General features: G+C 36.4%; 1 long non-coding RNA gene and 2 other non-coding genes across 3 annotated transcripts; all 3 read right to left on the reverse strand.

Moving 5' to 3' along the window:
- Positions 1-4,517: 4,517 nt before the first annotated feature.
- On the reverse strand, positions 4,518-11,540 carry LOC131168171 (uncharacterized). The gene is made up of 3 exons (XR_009140232.1): positions 11,057-11,540; positions 8,591-10,883; positions 4,518-4,790 (listed from the first exon to the last, which is right to left on the reverse strand). It is a non-coding gene; the product is annotated as an uncharacterized LOC131168171 (long non-coding RNA).
- Positions 4,963-5,053, reverse strand: LOC131143632 (small nucleolar RNA SNORD96 family). Its single transcript, XR_009133616.1, has one exon. It is a non-coding gene; the product is annotated as a small nucleolar RNA SNORD96 family (small nucleolar RNA).
- Positions 9,472-9,563, reverse strand: LOC131143629 (small nucleolar RNA SNORD96 family). Its single transcript, XR_009133613.1, has one exon. It is a non-coding gene; the product is annotated as a small nucleolar RNA SNORD96 family (small nucleolar RNA).
- Positions 11,541-27,047: the final 15,507 nt, after the last annotated feature.

The following is a 27,047-nucleotide window of genomic DNA, read 5'->3' on the forward strand; positions in this document are numbered from 1 at the left end:
CCTCGTCTCACAACCATCAAATATAATAAAAGATAAAGAACTGTCAATTTTTTATTCCAAATTTCAATTTAAAAGAATCAATAGCCTTAAATCTTTTTTATAAAATTAGATTAATTTTCACAAAGAAAAATAAAGCCAAATCAGAACTACAATCACCACAAAAATAGTCCCATTAAATATCAAGTGAACCAAATATAAAAGAACTATGGATGGAGAACTATATTTGCTCCAACCTTAACAAGCACTCTGACAAGTTCAAATGGTAACCACAACGCCTGCTCAAGAGCAAACCTACAAAAATTATAAAAATTAAAATCCAATTTGCCTTTCATATCGATCCCAAATAGTAGTACGCAATGTGAACTCTCATGCACGTAGCACCCGCTCTAAAAGACAACTTTCTCATGCACAGAGCAACAATGAACGATTGCATCTTTCCACAAATTAAACACATGACCCATACTCATTACATCCCAAATCTTCCAAAACAGCTTAACTCATTACTCCGCCAAATCTTCCATGTTAACCCGACCTCTATTCCTCTGTTATTCCCACATTCCATTCTGCACAAGTAGAACCCGCAAGAATTGGGTGCAGCAGAAGGCAAGCCAAAGAAATGGAAACTAGTGAAGAAACTCGGCATAAAAGTAGCAAGGGTGCAGAAATCAAATATCCAAGACACAATTTCAAAAAGGCTACCCTATAAATTGGAAAACATACATGTATGATAAAAAAATAAAAGAATAAGCACAAGGCAGCCTTAGAATTTTGGTGTAAAATCAATTCAAACATATATTCATCTCCTGCCACACAATGAATGAATGAATGAAAGGCTGAAACCAAAAAATATATATGAGAACATAAACCATATTGGACACAAAAAATGCTCGTCATAACCAGCTCCAAAAGAGGGAGGACGGATGGGCAAGTTATATTTATCTGGAATTTGAGACAATCAAAAAATGAACAGAGGTAATGCAAAAAAGAGAGGGGAGCTATGGTAGAAAACCAGCATAATGATATTAAATGGTGAAAGAAACCCATGATAACTAGATAAATGCTTCTAATACCACAGATCTGCAGTTCATGTGCCCATGCAGTACATATGGGATAGAATGACCCAAGAATAAAATGTTTGTCTCATGGCAAGTCCCAGAAAGTAAAGGCAGAGATGCTGCTCCACAAGGCAATGGAATATGAGATCGCCTATCAAGGGAGGAACTCCCACGAGGAAGAACCATCAACATAATGGGCTATAATTTATGACGTTCACTTTGGAAACTACAAACATTACAGTTTCGCTGCAAATATTTGTAAACAATGTTGGTAACATCGCCCGTCACAATTGAATGAAGGAATTGAAGAAACAGAAGTGAAGGAGCGGCAAATAAACATTTTAGTGGATCACTTGGCGGAGGAAAACTTGCTGAATGATTTTAAATAGACAAAAGAAATCCATACAGCTTGATAGGCATAACTTCAAACACTGGTTGAGTAAATAAATGAAATGTCCATCTCATGGCAAGTCCCAAGAGGTAAAGGTAGCGATGCTGCTCCACAAGGCAATGGAATATGAGACTACCCATCAATGGAGGAGCTCCCAAGAGGAAGGACCATCAACATCAATGGGCTTCAATTTGTGACGTTTACCATGGAATATACAAACATAACTGGTTTGCTCCAAAAAATGTTAAGGGGTGCCATTCTGGCATTCCCCCGTCACAACTATAGAGTGAAACACCTTAAATAAAAATTTCAATGAATGTTGCTCAATAGAGATCTGCAAAGTGCTTTTATAAAGAGATCTGCAAAGTGCTTTTATAAAAGAAAGCTAGGTGAACGTAATTGCAACTTATCTGAGAGTACAGTGGTGCCCCTGCAGTTCAGGTGGCACGAAATGGAGAAAATTTGAGCAAACAAATGGAATGTTTGTCACACACCCAGTCCAAAGAGTGGCATAAATCAAATGTTTGTCTCGTGGCAGAGACTGAAGACGTGAAGGCAGCTGCATCAATCCAATCTTAGAGGAACCGCAAAAAGGGAAGAATGGGGTTGCCAATGAACATTTCAACAAATGTTTTCAGGGGAATACATGAGTTGACCAAATAAATGACATGTTTGTCTCATGGCCAGCCCCAGGAGGTAATGGCGGCTGAATGATTTTAAATAGTCAAAAGAAATCTGTACAGCTTGATAGGCATAGCTTCAAACACTGGTTGAGCAAATAAATGAAATGTCTGTCTCATGGCTTCCCAAGAGGTAAAGGCAGCGATGCTGCTCCACAAGGCGATGGAATATGAGACTACCCATCAATGGAGGAGCTCTCAAGAGGAAGGACCATCAACATCAACGGGCTTCAATTTGTGACGTTTACCATGGAATATACAAACATAACTGGTTTGCTCCAAAAAATGTTAAGTGATGCCATTCTGGCATTCCCCCGTCACAACTATAGAGTGAAACGCCTTAAATAAAAATTTCAATGAATGTTGCTCAATAGAGATCGGCAAAGTGCTTTTATAAAAGAAAGCTAGGTGAACGTAATTGCAACTTATCTGAGAGTACAGTGGTGCCCCTGCAGTACAGGTGGCATGAAATGGAGAAAATTTGAGCAAACAAATGGAATGTTTGTCTCACACCCAGTCCAAAGAGTGGCATAAATCAAATGTTTGTCTCGTGGCAGAGACTGAAGACGTGAAGGCAGCTGCATCAATCCAATCTTAGAGGAACTGCAAAAAGGGAAGAATGGGGTTGCCAATGAACATTTCAACAAATGTTTTCAGGGGAATACATGAGTTGACCAAATAAATGACATGTTTGTCTCATGGCCAGCCCCAGGAGGTAATGGCTGCTGAATGATTTTAAATAGTCAAAAGAAATCCGTACAGCTTGATAGGCATAGCTTCAAACACTGGTTGAGCAAATAAATGAAATGTCTGTCTCATGGCAAGTCCCAAGAGGTAAAGGCAGCGATGCTGCTCCACAAGGCAATGGAATATGAGACTACCCATCAATGGAGGAGCTCTCAAGAGGAAGGACCATCAACATCAACGGGCTTCAATTTGTGACGTTTACCATGGAATATACAAACATAACTGGTTTGCTCCAAAAAATGTTAAGGGGTGCCATTCTGGCATTCCCCCGTCACAACTATAGAGTGAAACGCCTTAAATAAAAATTTCAATGAATGTTGCTCAATAGAGATCTGCAAAGTGCTTTTATAAAAGAAAGCTAGGTGAACGTAATTGCAACTTATCTGAGAGTACAGTGGTGCCCCAGCGGTTCAGGTGGCACGAAATGGAGAAAATTTGAGCAAACAAATGGAATGTTTGTCTCACACCCAGTCCCGAGAGTGGCATAAATCAAATGTTCATCTCATGGCAGAGACTGAAGATGTGAAGGCAGCTGCATCAATCCAATCATTGGAGGAACTGCAAAAAGAGAAGAATGGGGTTGCCAATGAACATTTCAACAAATGTTTTCAGGGGAAGACATGAGTTGACCAAATAAATGAAATGTTTGTCTCATGGCCAGTCCCAGGAGGTAATGGCAGCAACACTGCTCCACAAGGCGATGGAATATGAGACTACCCATCAACGGAGGAGCTCCCAAAAGGAAGGACTATTAACATCAGTGGGCTTCACTTTGTGACGTTTACTTTGGAATTTACAAACATCACTGGTTTGCTCCAAAATTAGTTACGGATGTCCAAATGGCATCCCCTGTCACAAACCAAAGAAGGAAGTAGACTGAACAGAAATTTCAGTGAATTGATTTTTCAAAAGGAGATCACATTAAGAAACATAAAAATCACTGGAAACACTTCTTTGGATTCTACCAAAATCATTGATTTGTTCCGAAAAGGCTTTAATGGGCAAGTTTCCAAGACAAATTTCCACAAAAGATGTTCTAAGAAATAAATACATAAATGTTTATCTGAAAGCATAACTTGCGTCTAATTTGAATCTCACGAGGAATTTCATCAGTCTACCAATGCCAAGTAGAAGATAGACCAACACAGAGGCAAATAAAAGAAGAAATTTCTTTGCTTTCATGCTGCCTCCAGGTCTCTAATGACAAGGCCTGCTCAAGAGCAAACCTGCAAAATTTATAAAAATTAAAATCCAATGTGCATTTCATGTTGAACCCAAATACTAGTATTCAATGTGAATTTGAATAATTAGACCCATTTGAAATGCCATTGGTATCTTAGTTCACTTGTCATCCTTATCGTGCAAGAACAAAATGCACCCAGAAAACTTACCTGCCTTCACTTTTCACAAAGAGCACTCTCATGCACGTAGCACCCACTCTTAAAGACAACTTTCTCATGCACAGAGCACCAATGAAAGATTGTATCTTCTCACAAATTAAACAGTGACCTACACTCATTACTTCCCAAATCTTCCAAAACAGCTTAACTAATGACTTAATTTTGCCTTCACAGCCAAATAATTTCTTGAAAGAAGGAACGGCTACTGGAATCATCCCATCACTGAACACACGCACACACAAGATTGATATTGCTGCATATCATTAATTTTTTTGTTAACAAAAATGTATTATGGTCATAGAAAACATATTAAAAATCCCAATAATCAAACAATTCTATAAATACAGTAAAATATTGGATTGAGAAAAAGACACAACTAGAACAGACTGAGATTACATGCGTTGACAAAAAGACCCAACTGACAAAGTTCTTCAATACCATTTCTTCACTGCACATCCATGTTAACCCGACCTCCATTCCTCTGTTAATCCCACATTCCATTCTGCACCAGTAGAACCTGCAGGCATTGGGTTCAGCAGAAGGCAAGCCAAAGAAATGGAAACTAGTCCAGAAATTTTGCATAAAATTAGGAAGGGTGCAGAAATCAAATATCCAAGACACAATTTCAAAATGGCTACCCTATAAATTGAAAAAAATAAATGTTCGATAAAAAAAGAATAAGCACAGTGCACCCTCAGAATTGCAGAATAACAACAATGCTTTTAAAGCCATTCAGTCCCGAAAGATGGTGTAATTTGGTGACTGATATCATCATAGGCAAAAAATCGCATGTAGCATAGTTTCCCACGTCTCCAAGCAACTAATGCAATAACAATATGGGATAAATTGACAGCCTCAAGGAAATGAAACATTGGTCTCCTCCACTAAGCAGCAAAACATGCTGAACTCTAGAATCACATCAACATGACCCCGGGGGGGGGGGGGGGGGGGGTGGAGGACAAAGAATAATTAAATTAAGAGAACTTCACAAAAATTCTTGGTGTAAAATAAATTCAAAAAAAAAATTCATCTCCTGCCACACAATGAATGAATGAATGGCTGAGACAATATATATATATATATATATGAGAACAAAAAACATATTGGACACGTAAAAAATGCTCGCGCCATGACCAGCTCCAAACGAGGGAGGGCGGATGGGCGAGTCATGTTTCTCAAGAGGCAATGGAATTTGAGACAATCAAAAAATGGACAGAGGTAATGCAAAAAGAGAGGGGAGCTATGGAAGAAAACCAGCACAATGATATTAAATGGTGAAAGAAACCCATGATAACTAGATAAATAGTTCTACTCCCTCAGATCAGCAGTTCAGTGTGCCCATGCAGTACATATGGGATAGAATGACACAAGAATAAAATGTTTGTCTCATGGCAAGTCCCGGGAGGTAAAGGCAGCAATGCTGCTCCACAAGGCGATGGAATATGAGAACACCTATCAATGGAGGAACTCCCATGAGGAAGAACCATCAACATCAACGGGCTTTAATTTATGACGTTCACTTTGGAATTTACAAACATTACGGGTTCGCTCCAAATATTTGTAAAGGATGTTGGTAACATCACCCGTCACAATTAAATGAAGGAATTGAAGAAACAGAAGTGAAGGAACAGCGAATAAACATTTTAGTGGATCACTTGGCAGAGGAAAACCTGCTGAATGATTTTAAATAGTCAAAAGAAATCCATTCAGCTTGATAGGCATAGCTTCAAACACTGGTAGAGCAAATAAATGAAATGTCTATCTCATGGCAAGTCCCAAGAGGTCAAGGCAGCGATGCTGCTCCACAAGGCGATGGAATATGAGACTACCCATCAATGGAGGAGCTCCCAAGAGGAAGGACCATCAACATCAATGGGCTTCAATTTGTGACGTTTACCATGGAATATACAAACATAACTAGTTTGCTCCAAAAAATGTTAAGGGATGCCATTCTGGCATTTCCCCCGTCACAACCATAGAGTGAAACACCTTAAATAAAAATTTCAATGAATAATGCTCAATAGAGATCTGCAAAATGCTTTTATAAAAGAAAGCTAGGTGAATGCAATAACAACTTATCTGAGAGTACAGTGGTGTCCCTGCAGTTCAAGTGGCACAAAATGGAGAAAATTTGAGCAAACAAGTGGAATGTTTGTCTCACACCCAGTCCCGAGAGTGGCATAAATCAAATGTTCGTCTCATGGCAGAGACTGAAGATGTGAAGGCAGCTGCATCAATCCAATCATTGGAGGAACTGCAAAAAGAGAAGAATGGGGTTGCCAATGAACATTTCAACAAATGTTTTCAGGGGAAGACATGAGTTGACCAAATAAATGAAATGTTTGTCTCATGGCCAGTCCCAGGAGGTAATGGCAGCAATGCTGCTCCACGAGGCGATGGAATATGAGACTACCCATCAAAGGAGGAGCTCCCAAAAGGAAGGACCATCAACATCAGCAGGCTTCACTTTGTGACGTTTACTTTGGAATTTACAAACATCACTGGTTTGCTCCAAAATTAGTTAAGGATGTCAAAATGGCATCCTCCCGTCACAAACCAAAGAAGGAAGTAGACTGAACAGAAATTTCAGTGAATTGATTTCTCAAAAGGAGATCATATTAAGAAACATAAAAATCACTGGAAACGCTTCTTTGGATTCTACTAAAATCACTGATTTGTTCCGAAAAGGCTTTAATGGGCAAGATTCCAAGACAAATTTCCACAAAAGATGTTTTAACAAAAATACATAAATGTTTACCTGGAAGCATTACTGGTGTCTAATTTGATTCTCACGAGGAATTTCATCAGTCTACGGATGCCAAGTAGAAGATAAACCAACATGGAGGCAAATAAAAGATAAAAATTATTTGCTTTCACGCTGCCTCCAGGTCTCTAGCTGGCAGAAGATCTTCGATAGGCCATTAGAATGACCCAAAGAAACCTACAAAATCCTTCATCTTGAAGGACACGAGAGAAGTTTTTCACCTCTAAATCGCATGGCTGGAGACCCTCCACAGGCCATCAAAAGGACACAAGGCAACCTCCAAATCCTTCATTTTGAAAGATAGTAGAGATGATTGTTAGCTCTTAACTCTAAAGGGCACCGCTCATCAACCCAACCCCAATCAAACTATAGCCTAGGATTCTTCAATATTTATAGATGGACCCTTTCGATGTGAATCATTGGATGATCACCTTGTGGTAGATGAAAGAGCCGAACTTCAAGATTGTAATTATGTTTTGATGAGCCCAAAAATTCCACACCTTAAATTCTACAAACTGAAGCTAAAAATTCTCATAATATAATTGTAAGCTTTGATTCAAGATTTTAAAAAAAAAAAATGCTTGGAATGGCAGATTGAGTTGCATATTAACCATCTAACTTCCTTGTCACCATTGAGACATCCTTCAACTCTTCCTTGATGTAGAGAGTGGTCATCATTCTCTTATGTCTTTGTTTAATTTTCTTCCCTTTATTTTTAGGCTAGTTTAACCCTTTGGTTGAATGCAAAAATAAATAAATAAACACACCCAAATTAAAAATTTTATTTTCAATTTTCAATTTAATTTGTCATAAAACAAATAAATCCAAAAATAAATTTTGAAACCAAAAACCAAATGAAACTTTAAAAAAATAGAAAATAAAGGACTAGAATTTATGCTTTAGTCAGAAAAAATGAGAAGGTAACCCTTCATTATTCAACGTGTTTGTTTAATCTTTTGTAGATCAACATTTTACATATTTTTTGTGTTATTCTTTCTTTTTTCCCTGTCCTCCTCAAGCGCTTCTAAAATAAGATTGACCTCTCTTACGATCTATTGATTCTATCACTTGCTATCCCTCTTGTCTAGCAACCATCAAATATAATAACAAAAGTGACTATCAATTTTTTATTCCAAATTTCAATTTAAAAGAATCAATAGTATTAATCTTTTTTTATAAAATTAGATTAATTTTAGCAAATAAAAATAAAATCAAGTCAGAACTACATATCATGTCTTTTTCTAACTGTGTTTGGTAGTTAACAAACGAGAGTCAAGTTAGCGGTAATACCCACAACCTATAAGGAAGGTTTATGTTAGAGCATTACGATAGGTTTCTAAATTATCCAAAAAAGTTAGGGGGAAGTCAAAGTTCCCTGATTTTTCTCTTTAACTTGATTAATAAATTTTTTTTCTTGGTTTCTAACCAAAACTTTCATAACATTTCAACAAATGCCAGTCTCAAACCAAACAATCACCAAAAAAATAGTCACATCAAATATCAAGTTAACCAAATATAAAAGAACTATGGATGGAGACTATATTAGCTCTAACCTTAACAAGCTCTCTCAGAAGGTCAAATGCTAATGAAACAGCCTGATCAAAAGCAAACCTGCAAAAATTATAAAAATTAAAATCCAATGTGCATTTCATGTTGATCCCAAATACTAGTATGCAATGTGAATTTGAATAATTGGACCCATTTGAAATGCCATTGGTATCTTAGTTTACTTGTCATGCTTATCAAGCAAGAACAAAATGCACCAAGGAAACTTACCTGCCTTCACTTTTCATGAAGAGCACTCTATTGCACGTAGCACCCACTCTTTATTACAACTTTATCAGGCACGGAGCACCAATGAATGATTGTATATTTCCATTAATTCAACAGATGACCCATACTCATTACTTCCCAAATCTTCCAAAACAGCCTAACTAATGACTTAATATTGCCTTAATAGCCAAGTAATTTCTTGAAACAAGGGATGGCAGCTGTAATCATCCCATCACTGAATGCGCACACACACAAGATTGATATTACTGCATATCATTAATTTTTTTTGTTAACAAATATATTATGGTCAGAGAAAACATACTAGAAATCCCAATAATCAAAACAATTCTATAAATTCAGTAAATTATTGCATTGAGAAAAAGACCCAACTAGAACAGATTGAGATTACATGCGTTGAGAAAAAGACCCAACTGACAAAGTTCCTCAAAATCATTTCTTCACTGTGCATCCATGTTAACCCGACCTCTATTCCTCTGTTATTCCCACATTCCATTCTGCAACAGTCGAACCCGCAGGAATTGAGTTCAGCAGAAGGCAAGCCAAAGAAATGGAAACTTGTATATCCAAGACACAATTTCAAAAAGGCTACCCTATAAATTGAAAAAAATAAATGTTCGATAAAAAAAGACTAAGCACAGTGCAGCCTCAGAATTTCAGAATAACAACAAGGCTTTTAAAGCCATTCAGTCCCGAAAGATGGTGTAATTTGGTGACTGATATCATCATAGGCAAAAAATCGCATGTAGCATAGTTTTCCAGTCTCCAAGCAACTAATGCAACAAAAATATGGGTTAAATCAACAGCCTCAAGGAAAAACAAACATTGGTCTCCTCCACTAAGCAGAGAAACATGCTGAACTCTAGAATCACATCAACATGAGGGCGTAAAGGACAAAGAATAATTAAACTATGAGAACTTCTCAAAAATTCTTGGTGTAAAATAAATTCAAAAAAAAAAATTCATCTCCTGCCACACAATGAATGAATGAACGAAAGGCTGAGACAAAAAAAAAAATGAGAACAAAAAACATATTGGACACATAAAAAATGCTCGTGTCATGACCAGCCCCAAAGAGGGAGGGCGGTTGGGCAAGTTATGTTTCTCAAAAGGCAATGGAATTTGAGACAATCAAAAAATGGACAGAGGTAATGCAAAAGGAGAGGGGAGCTATGGAAGAAAACCAGCACAATGATATTAAATTGTGAAAGAAACCCATGATAGCAAGATAGACACTTCTACTACCACAGATCTGCAGTTCAGTGTGCCCATGCAGTACATATGGATAGAATGGCACAAGAATAAAATGTTTGTCTCATGGCCAGTCCCAGGAGGTAAAGGCAGCAATGCCGCTCCACAATGCAATGTAATATGAGACCACCTATCAATGGAGGAACTCCAACGAGGAAGAACCATCAACATCAATGGGCTTTAATTTATGACGTTCACTTTGGAATTTACAAACATTATGGGTTCACTCCAAAAATTTGTAGAGGATGTTGGTAACATCGCCCTTCACAATTAAATGAAGGAATTGAAGAAACATAAGTGAATGAAAATGCAAATAAACATTTAAGTGGATCACTTGGCGGAGGAAAACTTGCTGAATGAATTTAAATAGTCAAAATAAATCCATACAGCTTGATAGGCATATCTTCAAACACTGGTTGAGCAAATAAATGAAATGTCTGTCTCATCCCAAGAGGTAAAGGCAGCAACGCTGCTCCACAAGGCGATGGAATATGAGACTACCCATCAATGGAGGAGCTCCCAAGAGGAAGGACCATCAACATCAATGGGCTTTAATTTGTGACGTTTACCATGGAATATACAAACATAACTGGTTTGCTCCAAAAAAATGTTAAGGGAAGCCATTATGGCATCCCCCGTCACAACCATAGAGTGAAACACCTTAAATAAAAATTTCAATGAATGTTGCTCAACAAATGATTAATGACTTAACATTGCCTTAATAGCCAAGTAAGTTCTTGAAACAAGGAACGACTGCTGGGATCATCCCATCACTGAATGCGCACGCACAGAAGATTGATATTGCTGCATATCATTAATTTTTTTGTTAACAAATATATTATGGTCAGAGAAAACATATTAGAAATCTCAATAATCAAAACAATTCCATAAATTCAATTGTTGGATTGAGAAAAATACCCAACTAGAACAGATTGAGATTACATGCGTTGACAAAAATATCCAATTGACAAACTTACTTGCTTCTAATTTGATTCTCGCGAGGAATTTCATCAGTCTGCGGATGCCAAGTAAAAGATAAACCAACACTGAGGCAAATAAAAGAAGAAATTTCTCTGCTTTCCAACGGCAGAACATCTTCATAGGCCATCAGAACGACCCGAAGAAACCTACAAAATCCATCATCTCGAAGGACTCTAGAGAAGAGTTTCAGCCGTAAAACGCATGGTAGGAGACCATCTACGGACCATCAAAAGGACACGAGGCAACCTCTAAATCCTTCATTTTGAGGGAGATTATAGACGATTGTGAACCCTAAAGGGCGCCGTTCATCAACCCAGCCCCAATCAATCTATAGCCTAGGGTTCTTCAATATTTACAGATGGACCCTTTCAATGTGAATCATTGGATGCTGACCCTGCGGTAGATGAAAGAGCTGAGTTGATGGAATATCACGGCCGCAGCGTGTATTAGGGTTTCCAAATAGGCGCTGAACTGTTTGGTACCGTTGTATAAACAATTCTGCCCTAAAAATCAAAAATACCCCAAACGACGTCATTTCTGTGCTACGACGTCATTTCAATGTTGGATTATCCGTTATCTTCCTCCCCAATTTTCAATTAAAATAATAATGTTTAATTTATTTTTATTTGATAAATCACATTAAATTTTTCTTTCTATATTATTCCTCATTACAATATTTTAATTATTAAGCACGTTTGTTTCCCTTCCTCATTTTTAAATTAAAGTGATTGTAATTAGTGTATTTTTAAAAATATCTAAATGTTATAAAAACCATAAAAGAATAATAGTTGTCACCCCTTTGTTTTCCACCATCATAAGGTGATTGTAATTAGTGTATTTTTAAAAATATCTAAATGTATTTTTAAAAATAGCGCCGCACTCCACTACCAAGTGAACGCCGCGTGACACCTGCTGAGAAGGATAAGTATCGTGACTAATAGTGTCAATATTATGGCATGATGGGCCACATTGCTAAGATATACTGGTTGGTACCAAAAAAATTAGCTCCTCAAGATGAAATTTCACAAACACTTGCAGCATTAACACTAGACAACACCATTGCAGACACATAATGGACTATAGACATCGAGGCTTTCAATCACATGATAGGAAATTCAAGTATGTTAACTAACATTTGAAAAATAGCGCCGCCCTCCACTACCAGGGTGAACGCCGCATGACACCTGCCGAGAGGGATAAGTATCGTGACTAATAGTATCAATATTATGGCATGATGGGCCACATTGCTGAGATATACTAGTTGGTACCAAAAAAATCAGCTCATCAAGATGAAATTCCACAAACACTTGCAACATTAACACTATACAACACCATTGCAAACACATAATGGACTATGGACACCGAGGCTTCCAATCACATGATATGAAATCCAGGTATGTTAACTAACATTCGAAAATATTCTGATTCTGACTCAATGTTAATTGGAGATGGATCTTCCATGCAAAATCTTGCAATTGGAGACTCTTATATAAAGCAAAAACAAAAAATCCACCTTAACCTCTAAATGATGTGTTATTAGTTCCAAACCTAACAAAGAATTACTCTCTATAAGTTGGTTAACTACTAAAAAAAAATTTGCCTTGCCTCTAAATGACATGTTACTAGTTCCAAACTTAATAAAGAACTTACTCTTTCTAAGTCAGTTAATTACTCAATTTCCTGTTAATTGTGAATTTTATAATGTAGATTTTTTCAGGAACAGGAAACAGGACAAGCAATCATAACAGGGAAATGCAAGTGTGATCTCTATGTCTGACCCACTTCCCCATAACTATATTTCTCTTTTCAGTTCAGATCTGGCATTGCAGAAGTTAGGCATTGATGCCTTGACCAACCCCAATCTTCAGCTTTGCAATTGCTAAAAAATAAGGGACTAATTGATGTCGTAAAGACAACAAAATCTCAACATCTTTGTGATAGTTGTCAACTAGAAAAGCTTAGTTGTTTACCTTTCTCTTGTTCAGCTACTCAAGTACTAGTATTTTTGAAAAAATTAATTGTGATTTGTGGGAACCCGCTCCTATTATTTCTATTACAAAATTTAGATGTTATACTTGTTTGGTTGATGACTTCTCTAAGTATACATGGATTATTCCTTTACGTAAAAAATTTGCTTTTTTTCAATGCATATCTAGCCTTTGAAAAATATGTTGCTAGACAATTCAACAAGCAAATAAAAATCTTCCATTCAGATGGAGGTGGTGAGTTCATCAATTCCAAATTGTCAGCTCATTTTCTTTCCATAGGCATTGTTCATCAAGTATCAGTCCCGTATACTCCCAAGCAAACTGGTATCGTTGAAAGACGTCATAGGACTAAAATATAATTAGGTATGACTATGTTGTTTCACTGTGGGGCTCTTTTTTTATGGGTAGAAGCTTTCACTATAGCTGTTTATCTCATGAATCGACTGCCCTCATCAAATCTCAACTTTGAAACCCCATACTTTGTATTACATGAAACCCACCCGATTTACTCCTGACTTCGAGCCTTTGGGTCTAAGTGTTTTCCCTACACTTAGGATATGCAACACCACAAGTTTGACCCTAAAACACTTCTTTTCTTTTTTGTTGCTTACAATGAAAAACACAAGGATTATAAATGCTTTCATTCATCAAGCAAAAAACAAAATTTATCTCTAGGCATGTTGTCTTTGATGAGTTAGTTTTTCCTTGTAAGTCTACAAACACCTCCTATGTAAAGACCCGGAATATATATATATATATATATATATATATTATTAACTAATTAATTATCATTATTTAATTAAATTAATGAAATCAATAATAAGATGAATATATAAGTACACACACACACACACACACACACACACATATATATATATATAATATTAATATAATGTTATAATGGTTAAAGTAAGATAATAAAGTAATAGTATTAATATAATATAATTAAATATAAGTGGAATGCATTAATGCATGAAAGACATTTAGAAGTAAGTTTAATATAATATATAAAAATTAAAGTAGATATTATATACATAATATTATTATAATATATAATAAAGTAAAAAAAATGGAAAAAGAAGCTCGGAGCTTCCTTGGGCTGAGGGATTTCAAAATTGAAATCCACATTTTCAATTTTGCAGATAGAGGGCCCCCCAGCGTTCTCTCGCTCTTCGTTTCTCTCCTTGTCTCTTCTCCCCCTCTCCTCAATTTCTCAACGGATATTTGGCCAATCAGAAAACGAAAGATATCGCTGGGTTCCTATCTCTGCCACCAACATTTCTACTGGAGTGAATTTGTCATGGGAGCGGCGTAGGCACTACTCTTGGGGAAAAGTATACTCCATCTTTTTCCTCAATTTCTCCTTAGATCTTGAGCTAAATCGATAATCGGACACCACCACGGGGTCCTAGTCTCGATCGTTGTCATTTTGGTCGGAGTAAATTTTCCATTTGGGTATCCTAGGCACCACTCAAAAGCGAGAATGAGATTTTAGAAATTAAGTAAATTGGTTATATTTGAAAGTTTAAATGTTTATTGGGAATTTATAGGTCTAGGAAATGTTAAAATAGTATTTTATTTAAGATTAATTTAATGGAACTATGATTTGTGATTCAAGGTTCGGGTGAGCGCCGCAGGCATCGTTTTGGAGTCCCTGTTGGCGTAGTTTAAGAAACCATGTAAGGGGAAATATATATTAAACCAGGTTTTTATGAATTAAATGGATAAATGGATTGTGTTATATATAGATGTATATGTTTTCGTATGAGTTTAAAATGTCAACCGTTTAAATTATGATTTTTGAGTCTAGGGCAATTTTATTAGTTATGTATATCTGAAAATGGACTGATGAAAGTGAAAGATTTTTCAGGATAATTATGTAAGAAATTAAAGGTATATTTTCAATATATGAATGTTAAATGTAGGTTGGCTTATTTTACAGGAAATGTATGAATGTTACTGCTAAATTGTGTGGCATAAGTAAAATAAAAATTTTGTGCAAATTATGTTATAGTATGAGATACAGGTTATACAAGGAATGCAATGAGATTGAAAATGTTATATGAACTATGTTGCATATGATTGTTAATGTAACCATGTAAATGATGAACAGCTGAAAGGAGCTATAGACTAATTGATGACAACTAAAAGGAGCTATAGTAGCAGATTTAACGCATATCTATGTGGACTAACTTATGTACAACTGACATGAGCTGTAGTATGACTAAATGATGCACAGTTGAAAGGAGCTGTAGTATGACTAACTGATGTACAGCTAAAAGGAGTTGTAGTATGAATGTATGAAATGAAAAGAATGAAATGAAAGGGAAATGAAATGGAAATGAAATATGAAATGTGAGCAATATAAAATGGGAAAGAGCTATGTAAAGTGAAATGCTATGTAATGTCAAAGCTGAGAACATGAACAGACGAGAAATATAGAGTAATGACAGATAAAATAATGTATTATAGTAGTATCAGTATGTATGCTAGTATAACATGGTACGTGTTATGGGCAAGGCAAACTCTTCGTTCAAGGGCTTGCTAAGAAAGGCTAGTGCCCTAATAGGTATCAAATGTAGCAGTAGGCTACATAACGTTGTTGGCCAATAAGACTTACAATTCTTATTTTGATGATAACAAATCAAATGATATGTTTAATATGTTTCAAGCAAAAGTTTTCCAGGAAAACAGTAAAGCTCAAGTGCAAAAGGAAGATTATGAATTGCAAAGAATTCTTGAAGAATACAAAGTAAAGCCTATGGACTATAAATAGCATGAAGAACAAAGGTATACTGTGAAAAGCTCAAAGGAAATATTGCAACCACAAAGCTGATGGAAGAACAAGTTTGAAGACTAAAAGAGTTATATTAAGGATATTCTAATTGTAAGTACTTCAAGGTTAAACTCAAATATAAAGTGATTTGAAGCTTATAGAAAATCAAAAATATTTTTTTTCTAAAAAATATTTTTTAACTAAAAAGGGCTTAAGAAGAGAAGATTTTTTATGAAGGGTTAAGTGACTGCCATGATGAGGCAAGCGACTGTCACATTAAGAAAATGATTTTTTCAAAAAGTTAGTAGCTAGACAGGCGACTGCCTAACCAGCCAGGCGCCTGTGTGAACAAGTCAGGTGACTGCCTTGGTTCTGGCAGGCGACTGTCTGCATTCTGTGTTGAGAGTTGCCTTATGACAGGCGACTGCCACTCATACGTTGGCATTAATTCTCTCAACAGGAAGATTTTTTAAATCACGCTTTTGAACATATTTATTTCAAAATATTTGGAAATAAATTTTAGGAATCTTTGGGAGTAATGGTTGGCTTCTAAAAACATCTATAAATAGTCAAAATCTACAAAGGTTTGTAACAAGAAAATTGATTATTATTACTGAAGCAATATTCAAAGGTTTTTGAAATCAAACTACCTTCAAAGTTTTCAAATCTAGCAACCTTCAAAGTTTTAGAGCAAACAACCTTCAAAGGTTTTTAGATCAAGCAAAGTTTTCAAAGGTTTCTAGATCAACTGATCTTCAAGTTTTCAAAATTCTCAAAGGATCTTAAACTTTCTTGAGTTTAAATTTCTGATTTAATATTGATTTATACTTTGAAGCAAAGCTTTCAAAAACCAGAATCTTTCATTTTCTTTGAAAAATCATTTGGTAATTCATACTAAGCATTGAGCTTTAAATTTCTTATATTTGAATTACCTTGGAGTATAAGTGAGCTGATCATTGTACAAATTTACTCTGTTGTGAGAGTTCTCTTTTGTACACAAATTTCTTTATCATCATTTTTAAACAATTCAGAGATGTTGAATCGTTGGACCAAACAAGGGGTTATTGTTTGGAGAGGCGGGCTCTAGCCTAACAGAAGGAGTGTGTTGTAAGTAGGTGTTGTTCCACCAGGTAAAAGAACTGATATAGTGAAATCCTTTAGTGATTTGCCAAAGGAGAGGACGTAGGCTGTGTTGAAGCCAAACCTCGTAAAAACTCTTGTCTTTTTCTCTCTACTTTACTCTACAATTTTTACTTGCTATTGTTATATGATTTATAAGTGCAGGGTGCATGTTTTAAATTGAGAAAAAAACAAAGGTACATGATATTTAGAAAATATGTTTTGATTAATTGTTTGCGGAAACCCAAAAAGGGAGTACGTTGGTTAATATGCGAAAATCTTGATCAAGTAAAGTATACACCAAGAATATACAGGGAAATCAACAAAAGCTTTTATATTTTGATTAAGTGATTTATGATGAGTTCATTGATTGACTTGTAAATTTAAATTTTAGTATTCTTAAGTGTAGTTATCATTCATATATATCTTGTTTTCTGGGTTATTAAAATCAAAAATCTAAAAATCATTAAAATAAAAAAATAATCCAATTCACCCCCCTCTTGGGAAGCTATTCCTCATTTCAAACGTATTAGGGAAGAAGGAAATTACTTGTATGGGCGGGTAAATTTCCTTACTCTCAAGAGCCTTAACTGGTAAACCTTTGTATGAACTATGTGAGTACGAGATTACTTCTTCACCTGAGGGCTTACTAAGTTATGACAATTGGTTGCCTAAAGTATCAAAGCAGAGGGGTGCTACTCTTATGGGTGGGTAATCACCCCAATCCTTAGGAAATATCATTGGTAAAATACCTTACATGTGTTTGATTAGGCTTAGAAAAGAATTTTAGAAATTATGATTAAATGCAAATGATGATTTTATATGTTATTTACAAATCTCATGTTGGTCACACATTGATTTAATATACTGTTTTTTCCCTTACTGAGATGTGTCTCACCTGAATATAAATTCATCTTTTTCAGGACCTCCACGTGATCGAGCTTAGAGAGCTCAGGGCTATTATAGTATTTTTGAGTTAGAAAGAGAGGGTATAAGCTCGATGATATTTCTAAGTTGTATTAATTTTTTATGTTTTATGTTTTAGGTTTTCTGAGTTATGGATGGATGTGAATACTGGATGTTAGAGATATGTATATATATGTAGATGCAGGTTGAAGGGTGGATTATTTTGGATGTTATAGCTAGAAACTATGATATTTTATTGTTGGAAGATTATATTTATGTTTTCTACTACATGATTGAATTGAGTATCAGGTTCAAATGAATTAATGACGTGGTACTCGGGTCCCATAAGGCGGGTTCGGAGCGCCATGGAGCATGTTTAATCAGAATAACGCACTGGGCCCTATCTTCGGGTTCGGGGCGTTACATGCTACATGACAACAACAAAGCCACAGGTAATTAGTATTTTCGAAACCTAATTACCACATATTGACACTTACTCTTCGGTAGGGGCATCTTTGAACTCTTCCACACCTCTATGGTTAAGTCCTTTACTGCCACTCCAAGATACAACATCATCCTCACAAAATTCCATGTCACCTAAACCTTCGCTTCTATTTTCCTTTAGCATAGTGTGTAACGACCTACTTAATTTTACAATTTTTTTATATAATACCCACCATAATAATTTTGGCAAATCATAATCAACCTGGACCCATGAGTACCAGGGAAATACCTGAAATACAATACGGAAGCCTAAACAGTAGGAAATATAAAATCATATACATACCAAACTATCAATCAACACAATATCTGAGTCTTACTACAACTGTCATATGAATACAACACATCCCAGAATATCCAAGAAGAGTCACGGGGTCGCCACCCAAACATCCATCTGACCCTAACAAAATAACTTACCCTTCAAATAGGGTAGATCAGCTGAAACCTAACGCTGCGGAGCTTTGTTAGCTCTCCTATCTAAGACTCCTGAAATGTTTATATAATTTGGGGTGAGACATCTCTCAGTAAAGGAAATAAACTAATATCAGTGTGTGGCAGCATGAGTATTTCCATGTTATACATATAACAGTACATAAGCATACTTGATAAAACTGTATGCTTCATATCTAAGAAAACATATATAAACATAACATGGTATAACATATTGATTTTCCATACATGTAAATCATCTCATATAACTGTTCATAAAAAACATCCTAGATGGTTAGCTGGCTGGTGTCATGTCTTACCCCCACATGACTCGGTTGTGCGACCCGAAGGCGGGACCCGACAATGGTAATTACGCGCTAAAACTGCGTAATTAGGCATCTTAACCCCGGCTTTACGATTTATATTTTTAATTAAATAAACAATTACATCCAATATTTTAACAAAGTGTCATGTTTATCATTTTTTTAGTTTATTGCACAATTTATGAATTTTTGGTAGTTTTGTATCACAGAAAAATTCATGGGAACCAAAATCGGCCCCTATCCGTAATTTGCATATAACTTTTTTGTCCAAGCTCTGATAGAGGCAATTCAAATTTTTAGAGAAAGAAGAAAGGATTATCTACAACTTTCATGTTTTGAGTTTTGCGAGAAACAAACTCCGGGAAGGTCAAAATTGAGCTTGAAGTTGTTATACCTGCACAAGACAAGGAAGTATGTGGGCATAATATATTACATGCGAGCCATGAAATAAAAGCAAATTAAATGAATGAGCTGCTTCAATGTGGGTTGCTGAAATAAAAACACATGAAGGGGTCGTGCACTCAAGAAAAGGAAAGCAAGGAGGGTCATGGGCTTTGGAGGGCTTAAAGGAATTGAAAAAAAATATTTTTTTTAATGCATTTGAGAAGTCAACAATTGGAAGCTTCTTGTGGGGTTTAAAGTATGATTTCTTGGAGGGTTTACAGTTGGGGCTGCTGCAAGGCAGTGGGCTGGAGGGCAAGAAAAGGAGGGAAAAGAAAAGTAAGGGGAGAAAAGTCAAAAAGTTGTAGTTGGTTTTATGTTGGGTTTTTTTTGTAGGGTTATTGGAGTTTTTCTTTAGAGGTCTTCAAGGGAGTCGTGCTGGGGGCACTGCGGGCTACTGCATAAGGATGAACTGCCGCAGTAAAGAAGAAACACAGCAGCTATACTGCTGTACTGAAGCTCCTCACGACCTTCCATCTCCATTCCAACTCTCTTCTCTCTCCGTCTCTCATTCTCTCTCTTGTCCTTATATTTATTTACTTGTATTTTGTTATTTTGATGTTATTTAAATTTCTTATTGTCATCTAGTTGTAGTATTTTGGTTTAATGTCATTTTAAATTACTTTGTTGGAACTTATTGTTTATTAATTTAATTCAATTTCATCTTGAGTTAATTTATTGTTAAATTTAGTTTAAAAATTCAGCTGAGTTTATTTGTATTGTCAAATCTAGAATCTTTTTTTTTATCTTAGTTTCATTGTTAAGTTGAGTTATTTTATTGTTTCATTCCATCTCTAGTTCTCTTGTCACGTTAATTAATTACTTGCTTAGACTTCAATGTCATTTTAGTATTTAATGGAACTTAATATTGTCGGGTTAATTTTGCTTTGTTTAACCTTAGTTAATGTGGATTTAATATGTTTAAGTACTTAAGTGAGTGTTAGATTTTGTTTAAGTGTGGTTCATTTTTGTTTAAGATTTTATACAGGTTGAATTCATTTCGTGTTTTTTTTTTAGGTATAGTTTATCCTTGTTAGGCCTTTGTTTAGGTTTAATTCATTTTTGTTTAGGTCCTTATTTAGGTTTATTTAATTGTTGAATGCCTTTATGAGATTAATGTTTGAGGAGTTGGTCATTTTGCTTGTTTGATTTGGTTATCGTTTATTTGGATAGTTGAATGGATTGTACTAGGTTAGCTTAGTAGTTTACGTTATGTTTTTGTTTTAGGTTTTAATATGTTTTAATTTTACCACAATCTTTAAAAAAAAAATTCTAAGATTTCGAATCTGAACCATTTTCAGTAAAATTTGATTTCTTATTTTCTTTGTCTATTTCACGCTAGTTTATAATTAATCTGCATTCACCGTGGAGACGATCTAGCCTATTTGGGCTAATTATTACACGACGTAACTCCTATACTTGGGATAGCCCTAGTGCTACTCATTTTTAGAAGTGAGTCAAGTTTTTGGCGTCGTTACCGGGGAGTGCCGAAATTAGTTTTAATCTAGTATTTCTCCATTTATTTTGATTTTTCTCATAATTTTAAAACACAAAAAAAATATAATATTTTCAAAAAAAAAAAAAAGGCAAAAAAAATAAATTGATAATGCTTGACTGCTGCTATGTTGGTGACTATCTGCTATTTGAGTTGATGTTTGATGCCTTGGGTTAGAGACATTTCACATAGGCTATACAAATTGTCACCTAATATAGGTAGTAGGTTTCTTGTTTCTGTTGTAAGTGAGGACACTGAAATTGATTTGAGTGATCTTTTTGAAGAAAATTTTGAGGAAATCATGGCTGAACTTCCACCTGCACCACGCTCTTTGAAAGACTTTTTGCAGCCTACACGCACCACTATACCATCCTGTATTGCTTTGCCAAATAATGCACCGAATTTCACCATTAAGCATGGTATGTTATCAGTAATACCTCAGTTCCACGGGATGGATTCTGAGAGTCCTTATCAGCATCTGACCTATTTTGAGTTGGCATGTACTACCTTCATTACAAGAGCAGGAACTGATGAATACATTAAGCTTCGTTTATTTCCTTTTTCCTTGAAGGATAAAGTGAAGTTCTGGTTTAATTCTCTAATACCTAACTCTATTTCTGATTGGACTGACATGCAACGTGAGTTCTTACATAATTTTTTTCCTTTTCAGAGAACCTAGTTCCTATAGGAGCAAATCAGTTAGTTTATGCAGAGAGGCGATGAGACTTTCCAGGCTTGTTGGGAAAGGTTCAAAGAGCTGATTAATATTTGTCCGCATCATGGGTTTGAGTCTTGGAGGCTAATAAGTTATTTTTATACTGCCCTCACTCCTGATTGTAAGTAGTTTGTTCAGACTATGTGTAATAGGGAGTTCTTCAGCAAGGAACTAGATGAGGCACTAGTATTCTTTGATTACTTAGCTGAAAGTGCACAACAGTGGAATACACGATCTGATCGGGCACCAATGGCAGTGCAACCTATCAGGGCAATTGGTGGTAAAGGTAGATATGAGGTAAAGGAGGAAACTGATATCCAGGCTCGTATTGCTGCATTAGCTAGGAGGGTAGAGGTAATAGAGTTAGAGAAGGTGAAAGCAGCGAAATCAGTTGAGGTGTGCTCTCTATGCACCGACTCTAGCCATAAGGCCCAGGATTGTCCGATCATGACGGTAATATAGGAGAGTAAGTCTGATCAGATTCAATCAGAAAATTGGGTTAACAGACCTCCCAATCAGCCATTCTCATACACTTACAATCCGGGATGAAGGAATCGCCCAAATTTTTTAAGAAAGAATGATCAGGCTGGTCAATCTTCTTCACAGTTTTAGCAGCCTCCCCAGTCTTTTGCACCACAGTCTTTGCATCCGTATCAGCCACATCCAATTTTTTAGCACTACTTGCCTCCAGGCCATCTAATGTTGCACCCGTTCCACCGAAAAGGTCTCTTGAGGATACTCTTCAGCAGTTCATGCAAATTCAGGCCATAACTAACAATGAACTGCGAGACGCCATTAATAAGATCAGTACACAGTTGAGTACCTTAGAGAATAGGAAATTTCCAGCGTAGCCTCAGCCTAATCCTCAGGTATACCGGCAGCAACAACAGTCAGTGCATAATGTTTCAGGGGATTCCTTTGAGACGACAAAGCTTGTCATTACTTTGAGAAATGGGAAGGAAGTCCCTCGAACCGAGATATCTACTGAGAGGCAGACAGTTGCCCCGACACCGGAAGTTGTAGTTGAGGTAAATGAGGCCAAAGAAAAATCAGAGGAAGTAAGTCCAGAATTGAAGAAGTTAGTCGACATGGAGGCCAAAACTAATAAGGAGTACCGACCTGTGGTACCCTATCCTCAAAGGTTGACAGCTGGTCAGAAGAACAAATACCATATTGAGATTCAGGAAATCTTCAAGCGGGTGAAGATTAATATTCCGCTTCTAGATGCCATTCAGCAGGTTCCTTTGTATGCAAAATTTTTGAAGGACTCGTGCACAGTGAAGAGGAAATTGAATGTAAAGAAGAAGGCTTTCTTAACAGAGCAGGTTAGTGCATTGATATTGAGTGAAACTCCTCAGAAACTCAAAGATCCTGGTTCTCCCACCATCTCCATTATGATCGGTGAATCTCGTATTGGGAGAGTTCTCCTTGATTTGGGGAGTAGTGTGAACTTGCTACCATTCTCGATATATGAGCAATTGGGGTTAGGTGAGCTGAAGAAGACCTTTATTATGTTACAGTTGATTGATAGATCAGTGAAGGTGCCACGGGGTGTTATTGAGGATGTATTGGTTCGAGTCGACAAATTTTACTACCCCATGGACTTTGTGGTTTTGAATATGCAGCAGCCTATCTCTACCATTTCCCAAGCACCTGCTATACTTGGACGCCCATTCCTTGCTACCTCTAATGCGTTGATCAATTGTCGAAGTGGAGTGCTGAAGCTCACATTCGGAAATATGACATTGGAGATGAACGTGTTCAATGCTTGCAAGATGCCTAGTGGTTGTGATGACTCAGAGGTACGTGCAGTTGATGTGATAGATGATTTTGATATTTCAGTGTTATTATCAGTGTTTGATTCTGACAATGCATTTGAGAATGACTCTCCCGAGCAGTCTGATGTTTTTGATGAGACAGTTCCTTTATCTAGAGAGTTGATAGAATTTGAGGGGCAGTGCACAGAGATAGATAGTTCCCCTCAGTTGTTAGATGCAGGTTATATGAGTAGTTGGCATAAGCCAACTTTTGAAGCTCTTGACTTACCAGAAGTCATGAAGTCATCAGAAGAAGAAGTCCCTACACTTGAGTTGAAACCACTACCTAAGGACTTGAAATATGTTTTTATGGGCCCATATGAGGGCATATTCCCTGTGGTAATTTCTTCTTATCTTACTTTGAAGCAGGAAACTGAGTTATTGCAGGTATTGAGGCAGCAACGAGGAGCAATAGGCTGGACTATTGCAGACATCAAGGGTATTGATCCCGCAATCTGTACTCACGATATCTTTCTAAAAGGAGATGCAAGGCCAGTTCGTGATGCGCAGCGGAGATTGAATCCAACCATGAAAGAGGTGGTAAAGAAAGAAGTTCTGAAACTATTAGCTGCTGACATCATCTATCCTATCTCCGACAGCAAGTGGGTAAGCCCAACATAGGTAGTACCAAAAAAATCTAGTTTAATTGTCATTGAGAATGCTAGTGGAGAGTTGATCCCATCTAGGAAAGTAACGGGTTGGAGAATGTGCATTGATTATCATAAATTAATTCGGTTAGCCGAAAAGATCACTTCCCATTACCCTTCCTAGATCAGATACTCAAAAAAGTAGCCTGTAATGCTTTTTATTTTTTTCTGGATGGTTTTTTATGTATTATCAAATTGTCGTAGCACCAAAGGATCAAGAGAAGACTACCTTCACTTGCCCCTTTGGTACTTACGCTTTTCGCAGGATGCCATTCGGATTATGCAATGCACCCGCTACTTCCAACGCTACATGATGAGTATTTTCTCTAACATGTTAGATGAGATGTGTGAAATTTTTATGGATGATTTTTTTGTGTTTGGTAAGTCCTTTGATACATGTTTGAAAAACTTGACTGCTATCCTAAAAAGATGTGAAGAAAAGAACTTGTTGTTGAATTGGAAAAAGTGTCAGTTTATGGTAAGCAGTGGTTTGGTACTTGGCCATTTAGTTTCTGAGCGTGGTATAGAGGTCGATAGAGCCAAGGTAGTGTTGATTTCCCAATTACCTGTCCCTAAAACAGTAAGGGATATTCGCTCTTTCCTTGGCCATGCCAGCTTCTATATGCATTTCATTCAGAATTTCAGTAGTATTGCTAAACCACTGTGTTCTTTATTACAAACTGAGACTGAATTTTTATGGAATGATGCATGCCAACAGGATTTTGAGACACTAAAAAAATATTTGACCATGGCACCCATTATGCAAGCCCCTCGGTGGGACTTGTCGTTTGAGATTATGACCAATGCTAATGATTTCGCTCTTTGGGCCGTTCTTGGTCAAAGAGTAGATAACAATCCTTCTGTCATTTATTATGTAAGTCGTACCTTGAATGATGCTCAGAAAAATTATACCACCACTGAGAAGGAGTTGTTGGTTGTTGTGTCTGCCTTGGAAAAATTTTGCTCTTATGTCATTGGATTTCCTGTTATTATTTTTACTAATCATTCTGCGTTGAAATATTTGTTGGAAAAAAAAGATGCTAAGCCCAGGTTGATCAGATGGATTCTACTTCTTCAGGAGTTTGACATCACTATTCAAGATAAAAAGGGAGTAGAAAATGTTGTAGCTGACCATCTTTCTCGTTTCCAATTACCTGATATATTTGTATCTGTTTCTCCCTTAAACGATGATTTTCCTTATGAGCGTCTTTTTACAGTGATGCACGCTCCTTGGTTTGCTGATATTGTGAACTACCATGTCACCAACTGAATACCAGACCATTGGGTAACTCAAGATGAGCGTAATTTCCTTGCAAGGATACGACACTACTAATTTGACAATCCATATCTGTTTAAATATTGTTCTGATCAATTGGTTCGCAGATGTGTGCCCGATGATGAATTTACTTCTGTGATGCATTTTTGTCATAGTGGAGCATGTGGAGGCCACTTTGCTGCAAAGAAAACTGTTTCAAAAATTTTTCAAAGTAGACTTTACTAGCCTACTATGTTCAAAGATGTTGAGAGTTTTTGTAAAACTTGTGAGACTTGTCAGAAATTAGGCAAAATCACAATAAAGAATGAAATGCATATGTATCCCATTTTGACTCTTGAAATTTTTTACTGTTGGGGGATTGATTTTATAGGACCATTCCCAAACTCTTTTAGTTACTGTGAATTATGTCTCAAAATGGGTGGAAGCTATACCTTGTAGAACAAATGACCACAAGGTTGTTATCCGTTTTCTCAATGAGTTATTTGCACGTTTTGGCATGCCCAAGGTGATCATTAGTGATGGAGGGTTGCACTTTTGTAACAAACCATTTGAAAAACTCATGCAAAAGTATGGAGTGACCCATAAGGTCTCTACTCCATATCACCCTCAGATTAATGATCAAATTGAGTTGGCCAATAGAGAGATCAAAATCATACTCAACAAAACGGTGCATCCTAATCGAAAAGACTGGTCAGAAAAACTTGTTGATGCACTCTAGGCCTACCAAACTGCATTTAATACGAATTTAGGGATGTCCCCCTATAGGTTAGTTTACGGTCAGGCATGTCATTTACGTGTTGAGATTCAATATCGTGCTTTATGGGCTATAAAAAAAATTAACTTTTCATTTGATGATGCCAATGGTTTAAGGAAATTACAGGTATGTGAGCTTAAAAAGTCTAGGAGGGAAGCTTACGACAATGCCCACTTAGCAAAGGAGTGGATGAAGTTGCTGCATGATAGGAAAATCAAAGACAAACAACTTTTTCCTACTCAGCAAGTGCTTCTCTATGACTCCAGATTGCATCTATTTCCTGGGAAACTGAAGTCCCGATGGGGTGGTCCGTACATTGTTGAAAAAATTCATTCTCATGGTGCAGTAGAAATTGTAAATTCAAAGAATGGCAACAGCTTCACAGTCAATGGCCAGCGTCTCAAGCCTTTTATGACTCCTTTTCGATCCGTATGAGGAGGTCTTGCTTTTGCAAGATCTCAGGGGAGTCCTTTAACCTTTCTTATTTACTTTTTTCTTTTTATTTTCGTTTTATTTGTTCTTATTTGCATTTTTCTTTTTTTTTTTCTACTATGTTTGTTGGTTGTGACTCTCTATTGTTCTTTTTCTTCTGTTGGTTTGTTTCCCCCATGCATATCTTTTCCCATTTTCCCCTATGCTTTCACATTGAGGACAATGTCTCATTTTAGTTGGGGGAGAGAATTGCATGAGCAGTAGTGTGCTTCCATGTGAAAAAAAAAAATATTTAATGTGAAAATTGCATATGATGTTTACATGTCAGTTAGGTCCACATTTGGGAAATACTGTTATTGAACTTAGAG

This window comes from Malania oleifera, chromosome 11 (genome assembly GCF_029873635.1).
Source record: "Malania oleifera isolate guangnan ecotype guangnan chromosome 11, ASM2987363v1, whole genome shotgun sequence".
In the NCBI taxonomy this organism is placed as follows: Eukaryota; Viridiplantae; Streptophyta; class Magnoliopsida; order Santalales; family Ximeniaceae; genus Malania; species Malania oleifera.